Here is an 8,516-nt window from a genome sequence, read left to right on the forward strand (position 1 = left end):
GTTTCTGTCTCAACTACTTATAACACATAATCTATTTATTTTGCCATCTATTCTTTGAATGTGTTTTATGTGTGATAGCCAAATGTTATTAAACATACAATACATCATATACCAATCGATACACTAATAATATTGATTTTTGTAAATTTGACTTATTCAAATATGATATACAGCAACAAATGACAACCGCTGAAAGTGAAATACAGGATCCTGACTTGGGACATGTACATGTACATGTATAATGTGGCAGGGTTAAACATGTTTGCAATATAAACAGAGGCGGATTTTAAGAAAAAAATTTGGTTGCTCATATAGTGAATCACTGGAGCCTGACGAAATCAGGCCCCCTCTTAGGCAGTCAGTGGGCCACTTATGAAAAATTCTGGATCTGCCAATGATAAATTTATGCTGCTTTTAATTTCTCCATTGTGATAACATGTAAAAGGTTTTGTTATCTGTTTATAACAAATTCCAATTAAATCAATTTAACTTTTAATGCTCTATAGAAAAGAATTTCAGTGCAATGTAATTAACTCTACAGATATACTTACAGTAAGAATGTTTATTAATTGAAATTATTATAAGTTTTCAAAACCAAGAGAAAAGACACCACCTTGTAAAGTACTGTAAATTCAGAAATTATCTTGCAGCTTTTATTATTGGGAATTATGCAAGGGGTGAGAATTGCAATAATAAGAACTTGCATTCTAAATTTGATACATACAGGTATATATCTGTATGCAGATATATCTAATATCTGAATACATGTAATAACTTATCTTGCAGTTTTGACAATTTTTCAAAAATTGCAACAATAAATGCTGCAATTATTTCTGAGTTAATAGTAGTTGGTTAATTCTAGACTCTGGTTATGTTTGTGAAAGAAAATAAAAAATCTAATTTCTAATTTCTAAAAATAATTCTTATTTCTAAAAATAAATCTAATTTCTAATGATAAATCTAATTTCTATAGATAGATTTATTTCTGAAAGTGTTTCAAAGGGTGTAAAGATATACATCTGAACAGAACACCATCCTTTGTTATTCCACTTCAACAATCTGATGATTATTGATCAAATGTCAATTTCAGACGAGGATTTGAAATTATACATATTATATGCCAAAGTTATCTACTATAAGGTAATATGACTGCTCAAGCTAAGTTCACCATCTAGCGACTAAATTCTCTTCTTCATAATGTTCTCCTCTAAACAAATACTTTTTACCATTGAATCTTTGTTCTGAGGCCCCCCCCTTTTTTACCCTCAATTAAAGAAATAATCACTATCACTATATAAACACTAAGCAACACATTGGTAAGTGAATATGTGCTCACTAAAAAACAAAATATTTTTTTTCAAATTGTCCATATCCATGATATCTAAACGGCTGCAATAATATAGAGGACATTATAAATGCACTATCAAATATATATTACAAGAAGAAGGAGAAACAATGCTATTGTATGATCATCAATGATACAATTTTCCACCAGAGAAGAAACTGTCTCTTTAAAAGGGCACTGTATATATTTCACTTTTGCCTAAATATTGTGACATTCATAACAATTGAAGGAAGAAATTAACACTTCCTTGCCCTACCTTAACAGTATTGAATAAATTCTAGATCTGCAATGGAGGTGACAAACACTAAGAAGTCAAAGTAATTATAAAATATATAATTATGTGATATTGATTACAATTCTGATCCCATGACAATTAAAATCATTTTCTGTGAATTAAATACCAGGCTTGCAATCAATTTTTACTATGAGACTTAGCATTCAAAAAATAACTTTTGCATCAGGTTGTATTATATAATGTCAAAAAATTCTCTTAAAACTATCAATCAATAACACTTATTACTGTTATTTAAAATCTATATAATGCATCTGTTTTTTACACAGCATGTGTTTTTTATATCTTTTCTTAATCAACTTGCAAAAATAAAGCTATGTCAGTATCTGTTTTATCTGAAATATATCTCGTTACTTCGTTGATTGACTTTAATTATTTTATTAGTTCAAGAGTTAAAAACATTTTTAAAAACTTTTATATTGATGTTCAGAAAACATCTTCCGAAAATATCTTGTGTATTTTTATCACACCCAAGGCATATTTCCAACATTAATATTCATTAATAGTTGCATTATGTTGCCAATTACTCTCTTGTACTGTACCTTCAGTAATTAATTCCAGCATGAAAAGTTGTCAATTACATTTTAATGACTAAACATGCACAGGAAATTGATCACCAATACATAAACTATCAATTACAAGATCAAGTGATTATCCAATTAGATTTGTAAAGATAATGTAACCACAGGTGTTTCAATACACAAGATAATATTGGAATTTTCCTACCTTGCTTTCATCAGTAACATCTTCTAGTTTATGTCATTGATGATGCTCTATCCATAAGGCAAGTTGCTGTAACAAATGGACTGTTCCATTATGGCATCAGAGGGGTGGTCAGGTCAATACATTGATTATCTGATCATTATTTTAATCACACTGTTCAAGCATTGTGTCAGTTGTTCTGTTTATATCTGGATAATAGTTTTTAGATCAATTTCTGTAAAATATGAATTATTAGTATTAATAATTGATGCTTATACTGAATTATATATAATTTATCTGTAATTATCTGGTAATTCACAGAAAAACGTCACACCAAAATTACTGATTACTTTTTTTAATTACATTTAATGAAAAATGTCACAAAGTCTGAACCAATTATCAGATAATTTCGTATTTTTAAACTTTAATCATTGCAATGAATGACAAATATTATATGACATTATAATCAAAATGAATGCATTTGAAAAAAGAAATAAAACATTAGGGTCCGTTTTTAGTAATTCTGCAAATAACAAGCTATTATTTGAACTTGGAATTATTCTTAATTATGGAATTTGTTTGATTTCTTATGATTGATTTTTTTTGATAAATTCCATGTTTATTCTGTACTGAAATGTTCTGTGCTGTGCACAACACTTTCTATTACAAAGAAAATAGTATATTTTCAATAGAATGTACTGTGCCGCGCACATCACTATCTAACCAAAATACATTGTATGGAAAGTGTTATTAACCACTCAAAAGATTATAATACCAAATAAACATGAAATTTATTATAAATTTTAAACACAAGAAATCAAGCAAATTCCATAATTAAAAATAATTCCAAGTTCAAATAATAGCCTGTTAAATGTAAATTGCTCATTCATGATGTAAGTTGAAAATAACTACAGAGACACTTTTAACATGCATTTAGTTAGTTTTTTATTGAACTAAATGATGTCGTCATTGTTATCATCATCTGAACAGATTTTGGTGGGCTCGATCCATATAACCTCCATCTCATTCAAAAGGACCTGTGACCTTTCAAAATAATCAAAACATAGACTCAAGTCAGTGTACATACATGTACATTTACTGTACATAAAAAATCTTGCTTTGAAATTTCCTGGTGACCTGAGATTTTGTTTTAAATGTAATCTTTGCCCTGTGGTGTAAAAAGGGGGAAGACTGGTGTTACTGGCGCCACATTTATAACCTGTATTGTGATTGAACAAATGAGAGACATACAATTTCCAAATATCTTCTAATATCAAATAAGATATTCCATAATTTAAGTTCTCTCTTGTGTAGAATCTAACTACTCTGAATTAAATTAATATTATGTCATCTCACAGTAGTTTGCAATGATTGCATATTTTTACCATGTTTACAGGTTGGTTTAAATCTTAAAATTATAGCATCTGATGCATTAAGATTTTCATCTGTCTACATTATATACTGTAAATTCAGAAATTACTGTGATTTTGTCATTTTAAAAATCCTATTTAATTCATGCAAAAACAAGAATGTGTCCAAAGTACACGGATGCCCCACTAGCACTATAATTTTCCATGTTCAATGGACCGTGAAATTGGGTTAAAAATATAATTAGGCATTAAAATTAGAAAGATAATATCACAGGGAACATGTGGACTAAGTTTCAAGTTGATTGGACTTCAACTTCATCAAAAACTACCTTGACCAAAAACTTTAACCTGAAGCGGGACAGATGGACGAACGAATGGACGGAAGAACGAACAAATGGACGGACGAATGAACGGACAGACGAACAAACAGACGGACAGGTGGGGCATAAAAAATATTAAAATGCGAGTTTAAATTATAGCTATTATAACCTGGTCACATTTTTTGCACTGATAAAAACATCGCAATAATTTCTGAATTTACAGTACATGCACAGATTAAAACATTTGACATTGACAATCACAGCCACTCATTTTAAATATATAAAACAATATTCAATATGATAATTTGTTCATGGCATCTAGGTGTTTATTCAATAGTTTATATGCTATGAAAAAAATTAAAAATGTCAGATTTACTTACAACTAGTTACTTTTTTTTATTGGAATCTACAATTTACTCACATATTTTTTTTTATGAATTTCTAGTAAGTTGTGTTGTATGTTCGCAATGAATTAGAATGCACACAGTTTTGACTGTTTGATTTACATGATTTATATTATTGTTACATCAACCTATTATGTCTGTTTGTGTTGGTCACCCAATATTTTCACTACAACTTTCATACAAGTAGAAGGTTTGCTTGTAAGATATTAATTCATTAATCCAGGTTTTACCCACCATTTTCATTGGAAACAACTGTTACACCTGTGCTGAGTCAGGAATATGAAAGTTGCTTTTCACTCTTTCCCTTGGTTGTTGGTTGATATCATTCAATTTAGTCTGTTTTTAAGGACTTTCCCTTCTTGATTTTACCTTCATTACCTTGGGAGTTGTAAAATTATTTTCATCTCATTAACAATTTCAGAATCTGAATGAAATTGTCAAATTTATAATTTGGTGATCTTGTCTTTTGTGATTAAATGCTGACCAACTTTTGTAACTACTCCCTTTTTTCATAGATTTTCTTTTTTTTTATGGGATCACTGTATGTGAAATGGTTTGTAGTTTTGTGCCTGGTGGAAATATATTGAAAATATGTACACTGAAAATGCAATGAATTTTCTCATTTAATCTCAAAATACATGCATTGATTTTTATTTTTTTTACAGATCATTTTCAATGCAAATTGCTCCGAAATTTAAAAAAAAACATGATAAAGGGGGATAATCCAAATATTTTTTAATAATTTTGTTTTATATTTGAATGACATCCCTTGCATCAAGCAATACCATCAGGTGGCAGAAACCAGTAATTTTACAATAAATCTTTAGAACTGTATGAATTATGATTCCATTTTCTTGAAAAATCTTGCAAGCTTATATATACAAATAAAATGTTTAGTTTCTAGTCATTAGGATAATTGCATGGGTGCTTGTGGGAATACAGAAAATCTTAAAATTTGGGTGTCTGTCCAGCATAAACGATTTTAAAATTTATAAATGCAATACAAATATTTAGGCAAATGCTATGCTCTTATAAAAATCTAGTCCTTTCAAATCCTGCTAATTGCAGACAAGAATTTTAGGCAAAATTCAAGAGATAAATGATTTCAATGAATTGGAGTCTTGTCAGCACCCATTATCACCATCAAAATCTCAACAACATATTTTGTTTACATAAATCTACTGAATTCCCCCCATCCCCCCCTTCCACTTTGCACTTTGATACGATGCTGTCAAATGAGGAGATCCCAATTTAGACTTCTGATTGAACCCATTTATGAAGGAAATCCACAACCTGTGCAAGTAACTACTTACTAAGTAGTATTATATAGCATAGAAATTATATTCATTTACTTTTTCAGTTCACATGATGCAATTATGTATGTAATTGTTTACTTTTTAATGTGATTAGAGAATTGTCTCAATTTGCCACTCATACCACATCTTCTAATATCTATTAAGGGTACATTGTAATATAATATTTACTAGTTTTGTTTCTTGACACTGTTCAATACAATGCAGCTAATGAAACAAAATAATAAAAAGGTTAAATAGACCGTTGTCCAGCAGGTACAATAGGTGGATGAAAGTATAATGCATTAATGGTTCTACAGACGCAGATTCAAGCAAATAGCAACCAGAAAGTAGAGAAAAATTTATTTGAATGAAGGCTTTGTAACTTTTTTTTTGTATCAGCTGTGGCTCACAGCACTTATTTTTTTTATTTTTTTTCCATTCCATCAAAATTATCAAATTATTAAAAAAAAATGTATCTGAACAATACCTTAGCTAGTAGAATCTTTTAAGTATTCATATGTAAGGAAATTCAATCCTTTTTTAGCCCATCTGAATTCATACTTGTTCTTAAACTAAACTGATAACAATCCTACAATTTATGGGTCACTTTTGGTTGAGGAATAATTTAAATTCTAATTAAATAGTTAATATTTAAAGAAGTCCAAATTCATCACTAGAACTTTAATTACTTATTTAATTTCTTACTAATGCCAATCCACTCATCAAAAATTTGTAATACAAAAAATTGTTTAATATGCATCAAGGATTTGGATAGTAAATTTACTATTCAAATCCCTAGACAAATCTCACCCCCCCTCAAAAAAATAAAAATAAAATAAAATAAGACCCTGCTTTAAAAGTGGGTGGTAAAGGGTTATTTTCGTGCAACGTTTTTGGCCTTTTTATTTCACATGTTTTCGTGTTTTGACGTTTTATTTCTCGTTTTTTCGTGTTTGTTTGACATGCGGGCCTCATGTTTTTGTGTTTATGCGACGTGCAGGCCTCATGTTTTCCTTTATTTTTTTTTCGTGTTTCATGTCAGTACTCTTAATTTCTGGTGCTTTTCACGCATTTGATTAAAAAGTAAACCAGGACTAAATTCAAAGTCAGTTCGTAGATTGTTTTAAATTATGAGTTCCCAGAATATTTAAAATGGCTACCAAATTAATTATTATGAATAATATTTTCTCTCAAATCAGTTGCAACTATAGCGAACCTAATAGGTGACTGCAGGGTCATAATATCCATTATATAATGACTAGATGATCTCCAAGAACAGCTGTTTAATAGATTACTTAACTTTTTACATTAAAATTTACCATCTAATTTCTCGTGCTTCGTTTTGTCAGATTTTTATTTTCCGTGCAACGTGTTCACAATTTTTATTTCAAGTGTTTCCTTGTTCAATGCCACGTCAAAGAAAAAAAATATAATAGCCTTTCAAGACATCATAATTATTTGGACTAGCTTTTTAAAAGCGTCAAAGAAAAAAAATATAATAGCCTTTCAAGACGTCATAATTATTTGGACTAGTCACCAGCTGGTCACATTCATGTTATCTTCAAGATTGCACTTTACCTAGCAAGAAAAATATTTTATTTTTAGTCCGACAAGATATGTACAAATTAACATAGACATCTACATCTATCTACATCTACATAATACTTCTTAACTTCAATATGTTGAAGATTACAAGAAGGCACATACTAGGGAAACAAATTAAAACTAAACATATTTACAATAATTTCAAGAAAAAAACTTTTTTTTTTAAATTTTTGTATATAGATAAAAACATGGTTTGATTTAGCAATACATATGTGGTTTTGCACCAGACTTAAAAGCTTCTAAGTCTGGGCTACAGGCTACTTGGTATGTTAGGGAATTCCACAACCTTATTGTTCTAGGAAAAAATGAATATAAATGATAGTTTGTGGGAGAGAATGGCTGTATAAATTTATGTTCTTTGGATGGTATTAGGTATGTATTTACTGGGATGGAGACTAATTGGTGTTGAATTTTATATAGCATGGTGACCGATGCAAGATTTCTTCTTTGTTGTAATGTTGGCCATCTTAGATGTTCAAGCATGGCTGTTACACTGCTTTGATAGCTGTATTGGTTGAGTGTATACCTGGCAGCTCTTCTCTGTACCATTTCAATTTTATGTATTTGTTGTTTCTGCCAGGGGTCCCAGACGACACTATAGTATTCAATTTTTGGTCTTACGTATGTTTTGTAAGCCAGTTCTTTTGTTTTTATGTTGTTAGTTTTGACGTTTCTTTTAATAAATCTCAGTGATGCATTTGCTTTGTTCGTGATGTCATTTATATGAGAATTCCATGTCAGATCGTTTGTGATGGAAACACCAAGATAGTTTGCTTTGTTTGTTGATTTTAAAATATGATTATGTAGTGTGTATTTATAGATGATTGGTTTATGTTTTCTTGTTATGTGGATGATTTCACATTTGTCTGGGTTAAAGGACATAAGCCATAGACTTGTATTTTAGTAAACACAAGGATTTGTATTTAAATTTTAAGTGAACTTGGACTTGGTTCAACATTCAGTGAATGTAAAGGTAGAACTCTAGACTGGTATCCTCCCCCCTTTTTTCCTTTAAAGTTTGCACTTTATCTTTTAATTTTCAAACCATACTTAAGTAATGTATTCTCTTATGGGTGATCAGGAAGTAATAAAAGTCCTTTCAGTTTCACAACCTGCAGGCTGCTGATGTTGTTTTCTTCCAGTTGCCTCCCCTTTCCCGCTATTCTATTTTTGTCGAAATATA

At 29.8% G+C, this 8,516-nt stretch overlaps 1 protein-coding gene across 2 annotated transcripts in view; it reads right to left on the minus strand.

The window, feature by feature from the left end:
- The window catches only part of LOC134687319 (uncharacterized), a 70,002-nt gene extending 61,512 nt beyond the window's left edge, over window positions 1-8,490 (minus strand). The window contains exons 1-2 of one of the 2 annotated variants that reach the window (XM_063547521.1): window positions 8,384-8,490; window positions 2,364-2,574 (exon numbers count right to left, since the gene is read on the minus strand). The gene's annotated coding sequence lies outside the window, so the exon portion shown is untranslated. Of the gene's footprint in view, window positions 1-2,363; window positions 2,575-4,694; window positions 4,802-8,383 lie in introns of those variants that run through there. The other variant, XM_063547520.1, reaches the window with a different exon arrangement.
- Between the last annotated feature and the right edge of the window lie 26 nt (window positions 8,491-8,516).

The sequence above is a fragment of the Mytilus trossulus genome, chromosome 10 (genome assembly GCF_036588685.1).
Source record: "Mytilus trossulus isolate FHL-02 chromosome 10, PNRI_Mtr1.1.1.hap1, whole genome shotgun sequence".
Lineage (NCBI taxonomy): Eukaryota > Metazoa > Mollusca > Bivalvia > Mytilida > Mytilidae > Mytilus > Mytilus trossulus.